General features: G+C 39.0%; 1 long non-coding RNA gene across 1 annotated transcript; it reads left to right on the forward strand.

Annotated features, from left to right (window-relative positions):
- Positions 1–906: 906 nt before the first annotated feature.
- On the forward strand, positions 907–17,442 carry LOC144583445 (uncharacterized). Its single transcript, XR_013537210.1, has 2 exons — positions 907–3,916; positions 6,755–17,442. It is a non-coding gene; the product is annotated as an uncharacterized LOC144583445 (long non-coding RNA).
- The last annotated feature ends 1,935 nt before the right edge of the window (positions 17,443–19,377 follow it).

Genomic DNA, 19,377 nt, shown 5'->3' on the forward strand with positions numbered 1-19,377 from the left:
AGTTCTACCCATGTCACTCGCGCGAGTCAGGAGGTGAGGCTGAGAAGCCTAACGCCGAGGGAGGCCCGGAAAGAAAAGACAAGAAATAGGGCCTTCTCGGCGGTGGCTCCTCGCCTCTGGAATAACCTTCCCCCTGACATTCGCGCGGCTCCCTCACTGGGTACTTTCAAAAAACAACTAAAAACATTGATGTATCGGCAGGCCTTCCCCTTGGTCTGTTCCTGATCCCCCTTTCCTTCTACTCCCTAGTTCTGTCCCAACCTGTTGCAACTTTTCCTTTGTAAAATTGTTTTAACTATATTGTCGTTGTTTTATTGTTGTAAGCCGCCTAGAGTAATCTTAATTGATTAGATAGGCGGGATAGAAATTAAATAAATAAATAAACAAACAAACAAACAAACAAACAAACAAACAAACAAATAAATAAATAAATAAATAAATAAATAAATAAATAAATATATATATATCATATTCCCAAGATGCATTTTTGGTGATTTGCATGTATAAAAACCTGACTCTTCAAAGTCTTCAAAATCTAAGAGTGTTGGAGGACTTTTAACCAAGTTCATAATGTTGGATTCAAACTTTAGAGAGCCAATTGTGAAATATGAGAGGGTCAGTCCATTTATCACTACTTAGGTTACATGAGTCCAAAGGTTTCTTTTTCTGATATGTTGAGCTAACAGACAAACATGACTCAGTCAGATACAGCTGGTGAGTTGTAAGATCAGATATGATTACTCTAGCTGGGATGTAATGCTAATTACCATGCCACATGTAATTGTAATTAATTCATTGTACTGTGAAGGAAATCGTACAGCACATGCCTTGCAGATCCCATCTCTTCTGAGTCGTACTTCAAAACATTGGCATGCTTGTAAAAACAGATCTCGTGCATTACAGGCACTATAGTTAATTCCTAGGGATTTACTTGTAGGAGGCATGTGAGAGATCTGTAGCATTTTGTGATTAGCACAGAATGTACGGCTGAAAGCAAAAGCATTCCTATCTGAATTCTGTCAGAAAAAAAAGCCTTAGGCTTTTGAAAAAGATTTCCCTCTGTCGTGTCTTTCAAACTGTCTATTTAAAATGGGCTCCGAGAAATTATGTGTTACTACTAGAACAATGACGGGATGCTCTTAGCAACAGCTACCAAAGGTGCTCTGTGAGAGTTAATTCTGTGTCAAGCAGCATTAACTGCAGCTCAGATTTCCAATCAGCAAATCCGTAGGGTCAGACAAGGATAGGGATATGAGGGATTGGTTCTATGCTCTACCTCTTCCAGCGACTCTCTGAGAAAATCCAGCACATCGGAGGTATCGCAATGTAGCTTGTCATCGGTCAGTGGCTTTGGGTCTTGGAGAAGGGCTGTGTCTCTTTCTTCTTTCCCATATGATGAACTGGCAGCATGTTCATATTCTTAAGCAGTTGATCAAAGAACAGGCTTTCTTTCGGTGTTGAACTATTTCAGGTTTTTTTAAAAATGCAAAGTATTTTTAAAATTATTAGTATTTAGTTGGAGAACCATTTCCTCACCCTTGCTGATCAACATTTATTTATTTATTTTGCTGACTAACATTTATTTATTTATTTATTTATTTATTTATTTATTTATTTATTTATTTATTTATTTATTTATATTTATTTATTTATTTAGTTAGTTAGTTAGTTAGTTAGTTAGTTAGTTAGTTAGTTAGTTAGTTAGTTAGTTAGTTACAGTAGTTAATTAGTTAATTAGGTTCATGCCATATGAATTTAGTCAGTCTGCTGGAGGAGCCTGGGACCTGTGAAATGATAATGAGGAGCTTCTGGATGTGGCCCTCAGGAGGTCCTTATCAAGCCCACCAACTTGATAGTATCTTTGCGTTTGAATGAACACTCAGCTTCTCAATGATCTGCCTGGGAAATTCTGGGAACTGTAGCCAGGTTGGCTGCTGACCAGACTAGCTGAAAGATTCTAGAACCTTCTTTGTCTACATTGAGCTGTGTTGTTATACAGTATGCTCAAAGGTAGGATGGGAATGCTTTAATATTTCATGGGCGCCATCTTGATGCTCTTTTAGAACCCCCTGGATTTTTAGATCAGTTTGTGTTGGTAAGTGTCATATTATGACTATCATGCAGCTGTGAAACTGAACTCTCCAACTTCTGTGCAATAGAGTAGTGCTATATTTCAAGGTGCAGGTGCTCGTGACAGTCTCATAGCCACCTCAGGAGAACCCAAGAAAACCCACAAATGCAGGAAGCAGTGAAGATCCACACCAACAAATCAACTGTTGCAGTTTACATCTCTACCTGGAATAGGTCATTTTTAAAGCTAATGGGTAGAATCCTCTTTGTTCCTCCTGCTTGCTCAGTGCTACATTGCATAAGTGGTTGGACAGCTTCTGAGCTAGTACAAAAACGGTATGTGCAAACATAAATCCCATCCATTAGTTTCAATTGAATGATCTTGGGCTTGCTCAACAGCAAGCTGAAGATTATGCAAACTACTACGCTGGTGGACCATTATCCTCCGTGACATTAGGATACTGGCCAACAGGGTTTAATTCCTCATTCAAAACAAAGCCACCTGAAATTGTATTTGCACAGGACAGGGAAACTGTCACTGGAAAAATGCACCCGCTTACTCCTAGCACTGAGTATTTCAGCTAATCTTATGCAGAACAGGGAAGCCTGGGGGAGTGGAAGATGACATCACCATCCCTGCTAATCAAAAACTCCTGACAGTCCAAAATTTAAACCTCTGGCTCTCCTTGACATTTGCTTCCTTCCCTGAAAATTTCCCCTGTCGTTTCTGACGGCTTAAAGGAAACACAAACAAACAAACAAACAAACAAACAAACAAACAAACAAACAAGGGACTGGGTGGGAAGGAGCAGAGAAAGGATTGCTGTCAGGCCAAGCTCTCTGGCTGGGTGTGCAGAAAGATCTGAATGAGGGATTAAAGGAATCTGGGTCAAACAAACTAAGGACCAGAATGCATACCATTCTATATTGTAGTGTTTTGAAAGAGCATCTGTGAATTTAAGCACTATACACCACTGGCATTTTAATTTCAGATTACCTAGTTCACAGTAACCCCCGTCCTTAGTGATGTTTGTGTTGCACTAACTACAAAACCCAAGTAAGTCACAAGGGTTAAAGCCACCTAAGTGGGCATTTCCAGTTGATATTTATGGCCATTTAACTATTGGTGTAGTATTTACTTAGAAGGGCACCATCTATTGATTCTCCCACATTTCCACTGGAATATACTTTATATTTGTGTAATTAGTTGGGCTTTATTGGTATGTGCTGTGGTACCTACAAAGGCCTCTCGGGGACTGTATTTCAATGTGCCTCATGTGACTTCACTTAATATTGAGGTTAAATAGCAGGAACAGTAATTACCTAAAACTCGTCTAGGGATTTCTACTCTCATTTAAATTTTTTTAGTTAAAGCTGCTCATAATAGAAAGTACTCCTCACTCCAGGCATAAGGTGCCGCTTAGAATAGGGTAAATATTTTGTGTGACCTGTTAGTGGTGGCAGATTAACAGTAGTACTGTACCCCTTGAGAGGTTTTTGAACCTGAGAATTAGAAAACCATGTTTATTGGAGTACTGTGTTAGCTAGTACCATAAAAAGGGAGGATTCTCTGAAAGACCACGTCCTGCAAATTCTTACAGAATTTTCAAAATTCAATCTTGATACTTCCTCAGAAATCCTTATAAGCAAAATATACACATTATAGTTCACAGCAGTGGATAACAAAATATATTTTACAGGTACCTGGTGATCCTCTTTACAGCTCCAGTGCTCCAGATGTGATTGCATTTACCCTGAAGCGGGTGTATCTTACAGCTGTCATGCCATGGTTAATCTGATCAACCTGCCACGTCACAAGCCTGCTTCAACAGATCAAGAACCAGCAGTAAGTAAAATACTATTAAATGTCAGAGCCTGCTCCTGAATGATATAACTGCAGTGTTTGTTTATGGAGATAATGAAATGTGCTGTATAGGATTCTTTTTAGATTGTAGAAATGTCACTTTTTTGGACCACAACTCCCAGACTCCCCCACTCCACACGGCTGTTGGGAGTCCATGGGATTCTAGAAGTTGTAGCCAAAAAGGATTTGTTTTGATTGACTCAAGTTGCTGCTCCACCTATTTGATTTGCTCTGAAACAGCAACGGCTAATTTTTAAGAAACATTACCATAGGGCATTTCAAGCTGGCTTTGGGACAGCCTCCTTTCTTCAGTTTCCCCTTATTTGTTTTGTGGTTTAATATGCTTTGCAGAAAGATGACAGTTTTAGCTGGGTTGGATTTATTTAGCAGGGAAACTTCCAGTGAAAGCCCCAACTACCATGGCTGGTAGGGAAAGATGATGGCAGCTAAAGTCCAAGAACATATCAAGATATGTACACAGATCCTTCTTCTGATAGAAGGCGCTCCTCTGCCTCAGGTTCCTTCTCTAGATCCAACCCAATTTAATGAGAACATGAAAAGAATCCATGGATTCCTGTAACACCCTTCCCCCCCCCCCTCAGATAGCATTCCTATGCCCCTATGGAATGCTGCCTTTGGGGAAGGAGTTTTTCTTTGCTATAATTGTCATGATTGCTTGGAAGTCTTATGCTCCTCTCCTGTCCTCCCCTTGAGGCATCTTTCTCCCCCCCCTCCTCCTGCCCCCTCCCCATTTGTTTTGGGGTTTTGTTTTGTTTTTAGTGCTGGCCCTTGAAATCTGATCCCTATGCCTTTTCATCTCCTAAACTCTCTCTGCTGTGTCCCAATAATTTCCCTCAGTGTACAAATTTGTTTCTTGCATACAATTTCTGCAGCAGGTGACAGTCAGTATTGTTGGCATCCAAGGGATTATTTTATACGACAAGGCTGGGAATCACATGGGCCCACTGACTCTGCACAAACACACTCCTGAAGGACCTTTTGTGACCCCTTGAATTGTCCAAGTTTTTATTCAAACAAATGAACTTCTCAGCGGTTATTCACTCATTTCTAATGATCTGCTATGACAGTACACATGGTCTGCTTTCAGACTGTTGGATTTAAAGGTGTTCAGTCAGTCAAAGGACTCATTTGTCTAGCTTCCAGACCTAGGGCATAGAGAATGACTAGTGGCAGTAATTAATTACACCAATATTACGTAATAATTGTGGTCTGAAAGAAAGCTGCATCCCTTTTCCAATTTAGATCCTGATTTAGGGTCTGTTTTTACTGTTTAATTATACAAACATCAAGTGGCTTTGAAGGAACATTGTCAAATGTCAATGTACTCTATTCTTCATATGCTGTTTAGGAAATCTTTTTTGCATGTTCTAAAGACTTTTTTTATGTTTTGAAAAATTTTAGATGCCCTCAGTTAGTGTGTATGTCTGTATAGAAATATAGGAACACAACCAATTTCTCACAGATCTCTAGCTATTTTTGTCTTTTTTCCAGCACAACAGTACCAAGGAAGCCTTGTGCACATTTACTGTTTTATTAGGAAATACCTTCTGTCTGTTCTAGCAGTAGCAGCTGTGAATGACTGAGGGTTAATTGAGCATCAAACTAGAATACATGTTTCTCAACTTTTTTCACAATGGTGCTCCCTTGAGTTGTAGAAGATATTTGTGTGGCCTACATACCTTGTGATTAGCATAATTTCTTTTGTGACTGGCCATTGAAAGGTAAACACAGGCAAAATTTTCAAGTCTGATTGCAGAGGCATATATGTCTAAGGAAATCTTTAAAATTGTGGATACATGTGAAATATAGGTAAAATTAAAACAATTTAAAACAAATTACATCAGATTTTAAAACCACGATTAGGCTACTTTAGCATTATCACAACTATTTGCTAGATTTTTCTTTTTTAAAAACACATTTTGTTGCTTAGTCGTTAAGTCGTATCTGACTCCTCATGACCCCACGGACCAGAGCACGCCAGGCCCTCCTGTCTTCCACTGCCTCCCGGAGTTTGGTCAAATTCATGCTGATAACTTCGGTAACACTGTCCAGCCATCTTGTCCTCTGTCGTCTCCTTCTCCTCTTGCTTTCACACTTTGCCAACATCAGGGTCTTTTCCAGGGAGTCTTCTCATGAGATGGCCAAAGTATTGGAGCCTCAGCTTCAGGACCTGTCCTTCCAGTGAGCACTCAGGGTTGATTTCCTTCAGAATGGATCGCGTTTAGTTAGAACTCTCCACTATGACCTGTCCGTCTTGGGTGTCCCTGCACGGCATAGCCCATAGCTTCTCTGAGTTACTCAAGGCCCTTCGCCACAAGGCAGCAATCCGTGAAGGGGTTTTAACGCATAGTGGGGAATAAATACTATTCACATAAGTGCTGGAATGACTGAAATTCTCCACAGTCACAAAAATGTGTCCTGTATCCAAGTAGCCCGATTTTACTTGGTTATCCTTTGACCTTCCACTAAGTGATTTCCAGATGGGCCAGCTAGAGTCTTGTCCTTGAGGAGAGGCATTCTTTGGACATCCATCCATTTGACAACGCAAATGGGAACCTCGCAAGGTGAATGAAATTTATTCATTTTGTGAGGCATCGGTCTTTAAAAAACAACAAAAAACCGTAGAAGAAACCATCTTGCAAGGCACCATAGCGATCGCAAAAAACAATAGTCTTGCGGGTTTTTCATCCCGCGAGGCATTCGTCTTGTGAGGCACCACTGTACATATCAAAATAATAACACAAAATCTTAGTGCTCCCTTCACCATTATATCTTACATAACGTTTTTTCTCTTTTTAGTCCAAGCTTTCAGTCCAAGGTATGTTGATTTTTGAGGAAATCATGTTGGGGGAAGGAAAAGTGCAGCTACTGATCCAAAGGTACAAATGAGCTCCAAAGTGCAGATCTAGCTCCTACTTCAGGACCAGCCGGCATGCCAATTCAAGCATTCTTAAGTCTGTGGTATGACTAAGGCAGAAGAAAATCACAGAACTTCAATTTTCTGGTGCTCCCGTCTATCTTATTAAAGTAGATCTGAATAAATAATTAAATAAAGGTAGAAAATAATTAGTATAGTCTGTTTCATGAATTATTACTTAATGAATTAGCCTGAAGGAAGGAATTTGATTTTCATAGAATGAATTAAATTTTATGGAATAAAGTAGCATTTTAACATTTAATCATCCTTTATTTATCATGCATTACTTATTATGTTTGCCTACATTTGGGGCTGAGAATTCAAGTACATTGCAAAATGTATTTTAAGTAAGGAAAGATTTTAATAAAATGATTTTTTTTCAAATACTTCTGATTTATTTATGAATTCTCTATATATTATATACATATATAATACATTCGTGTTTCCATATGTTCATTCATTTTTACATACTTACATGTTGCTGAAACCATCATATATTTTTCTAACCTATTGAGATGCTGAAATATTGAAACTTAATTAAAAATAAAAAGCAAAACCAAAAGGAAACTACTCTACACTTACTTGGTCTACACCTTCTTGGGACTGCAGCCATTGAACAGCTCCCCAGAGTTGAAAACAGTCCTCAGGCCTGGCCTATGTGTGTCCTCCTCCCCCAGTCCTATATTGTGCTTTCTATATTCTCCAAGAACAAATGGTCAGTTTTGTCCATACTTCCTTCTGTTCATTTGGCACAGGGCCCTTTGCTGAATAGAACAGAGAAGGCCTTATAGGAGTTGTAGTGCATTTTACAGTTCTGGTCCTGGGTCCTCAAAGCAAACAAATAAACATACGACACACTGAATTAAGATTTTTGGAATCAGTTCAATGGTCCATTCCCAGGCCCAAATCAAAGTACTGGTTTTTAACCTATAAAGCACTTAATTACTAGGTTCCAGGCTATCTGAGGGGCCATATGTTTCCATTAGAACCCTGGTTTGATATTTTGGAGGAAGCTTTTCTCTTGCTCCTGTAGCCCTTATGGGTCTTCTCAGTGGCAGCTCCTACGCTGTGCAAATTGTTTCCAAGGGAGACCAGGTTGCCACTGTCCTATCATCAACAGGCAAGGAGGAGCCTCGTGGCGCAGTGGTTAAAACGCTGTACTGCAGCTAAAACTGTGCTCACGACCTGGGGTTCAAATCCCAGGTAGCTGGCTCAAGGTTGACTCAGCCTTCCATCCTTCCGAGGTCGGTAAAATGAGTACCCAGCTTGCTGGGGGGGGGGATGTGTAGCCTGTATAATGAAATTGTAAACCGCCCGGAGAGTGCTTGTAGCGCTATGGGGTGGTATATAAGTCCAAAAATAAATAAATAAATAAAAAATATTCAATTTAAGGCAAAAGTAATCTAGCCAATAGCCAATTAATCTGTTGTAGCAAAAGAGAAACCAAATGTCTTATAGCTCCTTTAAAGACTTACTTAAATAAAAACTAGTTAGTCTTAAAGATGCCAGGAGATATCCGGTTTCTCTTTTTAGGCAGGCTTTTACTAAGCAAACTGCTGCTAAGGAAGGGGTTCTACTGACATTTATCTTTTAAATGTGCTTTTAAATTGTTTTAAAAGAGTTTTAGTTACACTTTTTAATGATTGATTTTTTAAAAAGATACAGTAATTTATTGTATTTTTAGTTGTTTCAAGACGTGTTTACATTTTTTGTGAACTGCCTTGGGTCCATTTTTTGGAAGAAAGGCGTGATAGAAATAAAACAAAATAAAGACATGTTATGAATAAAATATAGGTGACTGAATAGTTCACTGGTTGGGAGTTCAAGTCCCCACTATTTCTTGTAGAAAAGTGACTCTGTGTAGCTTTGGGCAAGCTGCAAATCTCCAGCGTGCCCTCGAAGAAGGGAACTGTAAACCACTTCTGAATTCTGCACACCTAGAAAACACTGGAACGAAGTACCATAGAATCAACTTGACAGCATGTAGTTATTATTATAAATAAAATAAAGAAGTGCTATCGTTCCAGCAGTTCCTTCTCATGTTTTGTGCTGATATTTAAATTTTAAAGGTTTTTTTTGTTATTTCAATGGAATAGCACACAAAAGCTTTCAGGAAATGTTTAAGACAGCAGGAAAAAGAACAAGATCAAATATGAAATGGATTTATTTAATAAAGGAAACCATGACTTTGAGTCTGCGATACATGAGCAGGGCTGTTACTAACAGGACACCTGGAGGTCACAAATTCAAAGGATTGCCATAAGTTAGAAGTGACTTGACATCACAACAACAGTCACAAATGTTTCTTCTGTTTCACCTGATGAAAATAATTTCATTAAAAGAAAGCTTCAGAATCAAGACATCTCAAAAATGTCTATGTGGGCATTAATTTATTTTAATTCTGTCTTGTAGACCAGCTAGTTAGCCGGCATTTTATGCTTCTCTTTCACTATTTTGTAGTTCCTTGAATAAGCAATAATAAACAACATATACATTTATTGCAGTTAGAAAGTATTAAATTAGCATGCCTTCTGAGTTCTGAAATTTCTCATTAACATTGCATGATTAAAATTCTACAGCTCATCAGAAGTAGCAAGGAACACTTGGGTGCCTTACATTTCGGTTGAGTTGCTGAATACTCTATGTGCTTGTTGAAGTTAAAAGAAATACTGCAGCTGCAATGGAGTATCGTAATAAAAAACTTAGATGTTTCCTAATTCTTTCTATTTTCTGGCACAGATGAGGTTGGGAGCCTTTGCTTCTTTTGTTGATCTGTTACAGCTTTAAGATCACACCCAACTTCTATATTGTGCTTTATTTTAAATACAGTTTACTCAAATATGCCAGGTTTGTAACCTATGATTTGAGGTTTGCTTGCTTCAAAAACCCGTACTTATTATTTCCATCAGAACAAACCATAGTTTATTGTAATGTGTCCAAATTCAGCAACCATGATCAGGGCATCATATAATTCAGCTTATAGTTACATTGTGCTTATAAATTGAATGAATACCTTCAGTATTCTGAGATTTTAACCTAAAGCTATTAATATGATTATCCAGTTCAGTGCTGTAGCTCAATGTCTCTATTAAGGTATTTAATTATATTTATGGTGCTTGCATATATAAATCATGAATTAAATTATTTATATCTTCACACACCATCTAACATGAAATTGTCTTTTTCAAATTCCCTTGATTATGTACTTCAGGGAATTAAGTCAGCTGTGCATGTGAGCATGTGATATGAATGCAACACATTCTTGCTCAGTTTGAGGGGGAAAGAGGCCAAAACATAGTTAAGCAACAAATCCTATCAACAAGTGGCATTATTTTCTAAGCTGTGTGTTTCTCGAGACTCAGACCATTAGTTTCCATAATTCACTCAGATTACAATAATGAAAAAATGGGAATTTATGAAATACACCAATATGTTTTTATGCAATTACCAAACATTAACCTGGGAAGGATAGTTTGGAGTACTGCTTCAAAGGCACTGGATACCAGGGTAAAATTTGTTATTCTGCCATAGGTTCCTGCTCTAAACCAGGTTAAACTGTAGTGAATCTGGTACCTAGTAAAAAAAATTAAGACCATAAGGATTAAAAAGAAGTACAGTATTTCACTTGTTACAAATTAGTAAAATCATATTACTTTATCCACAGTACATATTATTACTGCAGTATTTTATATATCATTAGGCAAAGATGTTTAATTTTTGTATTGTTAAAATATACCAGATGGGTAGGAGACTTTTTTCATCCTGAGATGCATTTTCCCTCATTAGTAATCTTCCAGGAATGGCTGGAATGGGTGGGACCAAGGTCACTTCATACACCATTCAACCATACCTGCCTAGTTACACTCTCCTCCATTCATACAAATCCATACATTAATGAACTCCTGTGATCTCTATTAGCCCCACACTACTCTCTCTTTTACATAAACTGACATTAACCAACCTGCACACCCATCCAGCCCCCACAACTCCCCAGTTGTTGCCATAGTAATTTCTAATGAATGACTGAGACAGCAAACAACTTTGGTTCGGAAAGGCAAACACAGGGTGTTGCCAGCCAATGTTGTCTGAATGGTCCAATAATAGTTGTAGACCTCTGGTGATTTCCAGGTACTTCTAAGGATTACAGGTTATTACTACATTGTGGGAAGCGCCAAAACAGGTCAGAAACATAGTGAAGTAGACGCTGAGTAGTTTGTGCCTTAGAAAATTGTAGCCAGACTGTTGAAGAGTATGCGGTCAGTAGATGATCCTGAGAGAAGGGGCTGGGACTCTGAAGAGGAGATAGAAGCACTCAGTACAGAAGTGGGGCTCGAGAGACATGGGAGGTGTGCTTGTCTTGAAAGCTTTTCAGACCAACTGCAGTCTGTGGGTTGCCAGTTCCCAACCCCTAATGCTCCACCTAATACAAAATTGGGTGCTAAATAATAGACAATATTCTGTTCTCAACAAGGTGCAATATAGTTTTTCCAAGGTGTCTAAAGATTCAAGATCTTTGAACTTACCATGCCCTCAATAGCAGAAGATGTGAGAACCTGTGAAATCTGAGTGTTGCAAATTTCTTAATCAGAGATGATGGGAGATTAGTAATGCAGCAGGAAGGAGGTGTTGGATTCATGCGAAATTGTGGGAGAAGTTAGAAAAAGATAAGGGTATAGTAGGTTGCCATTACCATCTTTGTGGTGGGTGAAGAGACAGAAGACTGGAAGATAAGGAAGTAATCTCTAGAGATAGTGGTCAGACCTACCAGGCACATGCTTTGAGCAGTAAGTCTATGGATCATTTCCCTCTTTCTTGTTCTTGCTGCTTCTTTACCTAATTACTCCAAGCATCAGTGGTGATCATGACAATAAATAAATAAATAAATAAATAAATAAATAAATAAATAAATAAATAAATGAATGAATGAATGAATGAATGAATGAATGAATGAATGAATGAATGAATAAATAAGGATCACTAAGTCCTATTTCACTGGGTTCTGGGCAGTAGTGAAGATTGGGTATGGAGCAAAGGTGCAAATCAGTGGGTGATAGTGACAATGATAAGGTCATGATCCCCCAGGTGGTGTATTGCCCCTGTGCTCCCCAAGTCTTGAGCGGATGCTGCTTATGTAACTGATGGCCTTCTAGGAGAGAAGAGGGCAGGAGCTGTAGAATGTCTGAGAAGGCTGCAGTCTCTGTATGTAATTTTTTTTACATAGTCTCTGTCTATGTCATTTTAAAAATATGGCTGGCTTGATCTGTTCAGGAGGGGCTACTATATTTTTTAAGTTCACCTAGTCCTGCCAGGTAATCTCTTCCCCTCAAAAAAGTGAACATCCATTTCTTTTGACGAAAATGATGATAATTATTTAAAGTCCTATTGCACTAACACCTTGTATCAGTTTGCCTGAAGTCTGACAACCACAATCTTCTTAGGAGGAATCCCTTTGCCAGCACATGTCAATCCATTCAGACAAATATTGCTATTGATGATTATAATACAGTAGTTTAAGCTGTTTGTTGATTTGTAGTGATAGGCAATTAGAAGCATGAATATCTGGCTTTCCAATCACAGGTTCAGATTTGGATCAGAGCTGAACTGGGCCTGAGTCAAACAGAACTTTTTCAAGTCAAGGCCTAAATCATATCCTGCTGTTGGTCCATATCTCTAATTAAAAACTTGAACATATCGTTTATCTGCAGAAGTTACACTATTCAGCGGGGGGGGGGGAGAGAGAGAACTGGAAACAAGTTTTGCAATAGGTAATAAAAAACCATTGTAAAGATTCTTCTTGGATATTTTTCCCAAGACGTGTGGGAGCTGTTTTCTAATTAAAAATGGAAAACGTAACCTTTCTAACTGAAGATGCGTGTTTCACAAGTCCCATGTCCCACAAACCATCCTTCTTAATTAAGATGCTTAGGAAATAATTAAAGATTCAGAATTCCACCCATAAGAAATTAGGGTTTGTAGCTAGTGAAAATGGGACTGTATGCTGTAGTGGACCTGGGCAGGCCTTGAATGAGGATGAAAAATCTGTAATTTGGTCTTCAGGCAAATATCAGAACTCTCTGTAAGCAATACAACTGCCAAGAGCTATCTGTCCCTCTTTCAGCTCTCTGGGTGGAAAGGAAAAGATAATGTGGGCTGGTGGGGAAAGCTCACCACCTCTATGGGTCTCTACGTATCCTCTTTTACAGAATACAATCCCATTAGAGAGGCTGTCCATGATTTAAAATCAATTACTATGCAGAGGCATGCTTGTCTTGAGGTACCATAAATTTAGCTAGACAACGCAGCACAGAAGGCTACAGGTGACCTTCTGTGTTGACTCCCACAAAGGCTCAGCTGATGGCACACTCAGAATTTATAATTCTCAGCCAGCCTCTTCTCAGCAACCAACTGTTTCCAATTAGCACCAGAGAGCCTTACAATGCTGGCCCTGCTTTTGCACTAATCTCTTCAACCTGTGTCTCCCCCTGGGGCAAACGGGCCTCAAATTCACTAGGCTATCTTCATCATCTGATACTTCCCTATCAACTGTGCTGCTTCTGGAACAACACTGATCACTGGGGCACTGAATTCCCTTTCCACAACAGTCTCTCTAGCTGCATTAGTTTTCCCTCCTCTTATCAAGCTGATTTGGCAAGGTGAGGCATGATGATGCAAAAGACTCTGGAAATGTGGTGGACCTTCAGCTTGTAGACAAAAATCCTACTCGTTTCCTTCTTTTCTTTCACCTCTTTAGTTTCCTTCTTTCACTTTGAGCACCTCTTCCTGTGCTCGGGAAAAACATGAGTTGGGAATATGGAATGTGTCCCCCTCAGTGTTTCCAATCAGCAGCCTGTCTTGTCCAAGTGTGCCACTCACTATCTAGCTCCAATGAGAGTGGTACACATTTGGAACCCACCCACCCTGGGATGTACACATGTAACCATGGCAAGAAATAATGGTTCTGCACATAGAAGTCAGCTGCAGCCACTTAAAAGGGAAAGGAAGTGGAAATCAGTAGTAAGAAAAATAGTCCCTGAGCTGACTTTGTCATATCCAATCAAAGCCCACACAAGAGAGTCAGTCATCAATCCACATTCACATATACATAACTAAGTGTACCAAAGACTTTGCATAACTGCATGAAAGAAAACCCAGGAAATTCTATAATACAGCCAGTCCAATAAGTGGTTTACTACCCTACCCTTGCTATTCCTGGAAGTGAAATGGCTGCATGGTTAGTAAGATGGGGAACAGATAGAAACAAGTGAGGTTGATCTGAGTCTTCCTCAGGACCCTATGACTTCTGTTTCAGGAGATGTTTCGATTTTCAGAGGGATCTCAGTTGTCAATCTTCCGTTGCTTTAGCACTTCCTTCATTTGCTACATCAATTGGTGCCAAGTATTTTTTGTTCAAATTGCAGGATTTTTAACCCCCAAAATGCTCGAGCAAATTTCTATGATTTGTAGGGGTGACTGAATCAACTGAAACGCAACAGGGGGCTTCTTGGAGCATTAAGTATCTGTTCAGGTAATGTAGGACTATCCCAGCTCCACCTTGTTTGGACACTTTCCCCCCAAAGCCAGTGCACATGACTAGCTGTGGTAGGTAGAATCAGAGAGAAATGCACAGCAACTGCAGTATATACTCATTGTCAAATATACTAATTAAGATCCAAACCATACTATTATGTGATACTTACCTTGCCTTTATTAACACTATTTTGCTAGCTTTGACTGCCTAATAATAATCCCTGCATTCTCTAAAGAGACATATTCCTCATACAGTGGATATTATATGCTGAGGCATAATTGCTCTTGGCTTAAACACAAGAGTGGACAAAGTGTGGTTTTTGCAGTTCTCAAGTTCCAAATAGCAACAAATTATATTTTGTCAAAAAGACCCACTTGGGGGTGGGGAGGTGTCTAGAAGCAATTGGTTTTTTGTTTTCGATTGGGGGAGGGTTTCCTTCAAGATTTCCCTCACAAAGGAACCAGAAACCCCTATCTGGGCGATACCTATTTAATTTTTTAGACACTGCAGTTTTTGTCCATTTCTGAACTTGGTGCAATCCAAGGGAGTGCTGGGGGTTTAAATTTTGATCCCAGACCTTGACCGTTAAGGAAAAGACAGAATAGTATGAGGGGGTTAAGAGAGAATATGTAAATATCCATATTTTGAATATAGAAGTTCACATTCATTGGGTCAGGTCAAAAAGATTGTGATAGATAAAGACATTTCCTGAACACAGAAACGTTCTTTATAGTTGCATACTGTAGTTTTACATTATGCATCCTGGTTTTGCTCAGCTTGTGCTTTTTAAAAGTTCACTTAGAAGGATAAAATAGAAACTGTTTGTTATTCAGTGAGAGCCACTTTACACATATATTGATGTCTCGCCTACTTTCGAAAGCAACAACATTTTATTGTTTTATTGTTGGTATTCACTCTATGTCCTGTTTTGCAATGCCCAACCAGCACCCACGTAGCACACAATGCCTTTTAATTGAGAGAAGCAGATGTCCTTCTGGAAGTATCCTAGGACTTTAGTTAAGTGTCTATCCAGGCCATGTGATTTGTTGATAAGAAAAAAGACAGAAGAAGAAACGGGGGATTTTTTAAAAAGGGAAAGATTACAAATGGAGGATAATTATGTCTGGAATAGCTATATATTTCTGTGTTTGATGCAGGGCAGTTTATATAGAATGAGCTGAGGTAAAGTTTGGCCCAAGGCTTGCATGTGGCCTGAAATTTTTGCAGAACTCATATTCCCCCAACGATCTATCAAAGAAAGTCATTTTCCATTCCTAGCAGCCTCTGTGAATGGTGGTTTTTGTAATAAAGTAATGTGGAAGGCAAAAAACCTCAAGCGAAACCAGAAGCGAGCTTCCACAACACTCGCTTTTGATAATTTTGCTCTCTTTTTTTAAAATGCCAGTGGGTTCTCCAGTGGATCTTAGAGGTGGCAAATTGGAACATCTACCTTAGTCTAGAAGCAGTGGTGAGAATAGCAGCAGCGTTGTCTTGATGAATATTAAGTTCTGTATTTCTGGAAATAACTGGAGAGTTCTGACTCAGTGCATTAATTTTCAACATCCATATTTGAAAACTGCTATATTAACAGAACGCATTAATATGTAGCACCCAGTATGAAATTCCACCACATTTTCTGGATGTGTTTGAGTGTCAGGGAAAATCAAAGAAGGAAAACCAAGAGTTTCATCCATTTATTCTTTCAGGTAGCACCACACAGGGATGAATGCTCTCTGCTACCTGAAACAACAATAAATATTTGTTTGGCAACAGGAGTCATATTATGGTTTTTTGGTATTGAGCTGAAAACCATTGTCTTCCCTTTAATATTATTTATTATGTTGCTGTATGATTGATGACAGCTACTGAGGATTGTTTCTATAAACAGTACTGTCGCAACACTGCTACTCTTCTGAAAATATGTTTCTATGATATCAAAGAAAGCAAGAAGCAAAGGACAATGAGCCATTTCATGCATAGAACAGCGGGCTAGACTGAGGGTGCAGGCATGGCCACCTAAACTGGATACTGTGCTCTTTTAATAGACAAACACTAGGCCTTTGAGAACTTGTGATTTTTGTCAAATACATTGCTAGGCCAAAAAGAGTGAAAAATGAAGAAACAACAACTATCGTTTACTATCCCTTTTATGAACATGCTTTCTCTTGAGGGAATGCAGAAATTAATGCTCAGCTACAAAATAAGTGAATATGGGGAACAAGATGGGTTTAATGAATGCAAGATACCAATCAGGTTTTATCATATACATTTGGCATGGACAGTATTTAATTCCCAGTTAAGGCTAAGCAATCAGCAGCTCATAGCCAAAGGCATCAATTTCATTCTGACCACAGATATTTTGAGGTAAGTTTCTAGCCCTCAGGCAAGTAAGCAGAAAAGGAAACAAAAAAAAAATTGAAAATGCTATCAAGATTGAGGTTAGTGAGAAATGAGATGTTACTGAGGAAGACAATGAGGTTTGCATAACATTTTAACTTGTTGGATTTCATGCAAATTTAGAATTAATTAATGTGAAGTTCAATAGCTCACAAGATATTAAAGCAATCTGTTGTTTAGGCAGCCTTTGTGACAGCCTGCTAAATTTGTTATCCAGCTGCTAACTTTTGATGGAGAACTTCAAGGCCCTTGCTCTTCCTTCTTGTATGTGTTTTATAAAATCTTTAAAGTGGACTTCGAATTTACAACAATAGAGGGACATGTTGCTATCAAGTAGTCTAGCTTTGTTCTGTTTTGCAATGAAATCAGAGCACCTATCTTTTGTGACCCTTATCTCAGATGCTCTTACCATTTCTGATAAAGAGAAATTGAGTTCTAGGGAGAAGCTGGTGATGGAGTACATGTTTTACAAGCATCAGGCCCCACATCCAGCTTCTTTCATCCTCAGTTAAATAGCATGGCTGCAGAAAACATTGGAAGAGAAGGCATTTATTATTTATTTATTTTTATTTCATTTCTTTACTGCCCATCTGGCCAAAGGCTGCTCTGGGTGGTTTATCACAAAAACAACCAACATAATCAAAATATAATATAACAGAACAGAAAATAAAAATAATAAAATATTTAAGGCATTAAAATACATTGGCATAAAAGCATTTAAAACATTTTAAATGGTGAACTTGATCAAGTAGGATAATTAAGTTCAGCTGAATCCACAGGTATGATGTTTTCAAATGCTTGCCTATATAGCCAGGTTTAGAGTGACTTTTAAAATATTGCCAGCGAAGGGGCCAAGTGAACTGCATGGGGAGTTCATTCCACAGCCAAGGAGCAACCGCTGAGAAGACGTGGTTCCTTGTCTTTTCCCTCTGGGCCTCTCTTGGGATTCGCATTTTCAGCTGGCCTGCTTGAGGTGTTCTTGTAGGACAAGCAGACCCTGTTGGAAGTAGGCGTTCTGCCAGGTACTGAGGTCCCAGGCTGCCAATCTCTGAGTAGACAATGATGGATCAGACAGACCAGTGATTCACTATGAGGCAATTTCTTATGCTGTGTCTCCTAAATCAAACCTGAGTAATTTTATTAGGACATGTAATCATGAATAACATTTGTGTAATTGGTAGAGGCTTTCCCCCTGATTTGCCTTGCTTGTGATGAAATTGCAGAGTTTATCCGTTCTGATTAATGAGCTTTTGGTTTGCAGTATAATAATAATAATAATAATAATAATAATAATAATAATAATAATAATAATAATAATAATAATAATAATAATAATAATAATAATAATAACAACAACAACAACAACAACAACAATAACAATAACAACAACAACGATGATGATGATGATGATGATGATGATGATGATGATGATAGTAATAGAGTAATAGTAATAGTAATAGTAGTAATAATAGTAATAATGCCATTTAGAGATGAGAACGAACCACCAATTTGATGGTTCATGCTGGTTCAGCTTTCGGACAAACAGGTGTTTGGTGGTTCCCAGACCCTCCTCCTCTGGCAGGCACCCATTCAAAGGCAGTGTCCTGAGAAAGTGGAGCAGGGAAGCCAGGGTGCTGCCTCTCAGTATCTTCCTGTTGGAGAATGTGGGACTAGGAACCCTTGAACCTCTGGTCGTCTGAAGGACAAACCAGCACGAACTGCCAAACCAGCAGTTCATGCCCATCTCTAAGAGCTGCTAAAATTCAAAAGTCAGTGATTTTTCAAGCACATCACCTCAGTCATGCAATTTTAGTGACTCATAATTTTTAGTCTTGACCCTTCAGTCCACCCTCTGCACCAGCGATGCCAAGAAACAAGAAGTGTTATTTATGATAATAAATACTGACTGTTTGTTTGTTCCACAACAACTTCTGCTAAGGGAGATGAAAAGCATGGCAAAAGCATCTCAAAGATTTCAGCGAAGACTCAGTGTTTGCTTTGGGATTGGGGAGGGCAGAGTAAGCACAAAGTAAGGATGGGGGTTGCGAAACTCAAAGTAGTTCTTGAAGACTGCCTTCTAGAAATGGGCCGGGTCAAAGCCAGAAGGATGAGACTTGGAACCTCAGGATTTTTTGTTTGTTTGTTTGTTTAGTTGTTAAGTCATGTCCGACTCTTTGGGACCCCATGGACCAGAGCACGCCAGGCCCTCCTGTCTTCCACTGCCTCCTGGAGTTTGGTTAAATTCATATTGGTAGCTTCAATGACACTGTCCAGCCATCTCGTCCTCTGCTGTCCCCTTCTCCTCTTGCCTTCACTCTTTCCCAACATCACGGTCTTCTCCAGGGATTCTTCTCATGAGATGGCCAAAGTATTGGAGCCTCAGCTTCAAGATCTGTCCTTCCAGTAAGCATTCAGGATTGATTTCCTTCAGAATGGAGAGGTCTGATCTCCTTGCAATCCATGGGGACTCTCAAGAGTCTCCTCCAGCACCATATTTCAAAAGCATCAATTCTTCAGTGGTCAGCCTTCTTTATGGTCCAGCTCTTACTTCCCTACATTGCTACTGGGAAAACCATAGCT

The sequence above is a fragment of the Pogona vitticeps genome, chromosome 6, assembly GCF_051106095.1.
Source record: "Pogona vitticeps strain Pit_001003342236 chromosome 6, PviZW2.1, whole genome shotgun sequence".
NCBI lineage: Eukaryota > Metazoa > Chordata > Lepidosauria > Squamata > Agamidae > Pogona > Pogona vitticeps.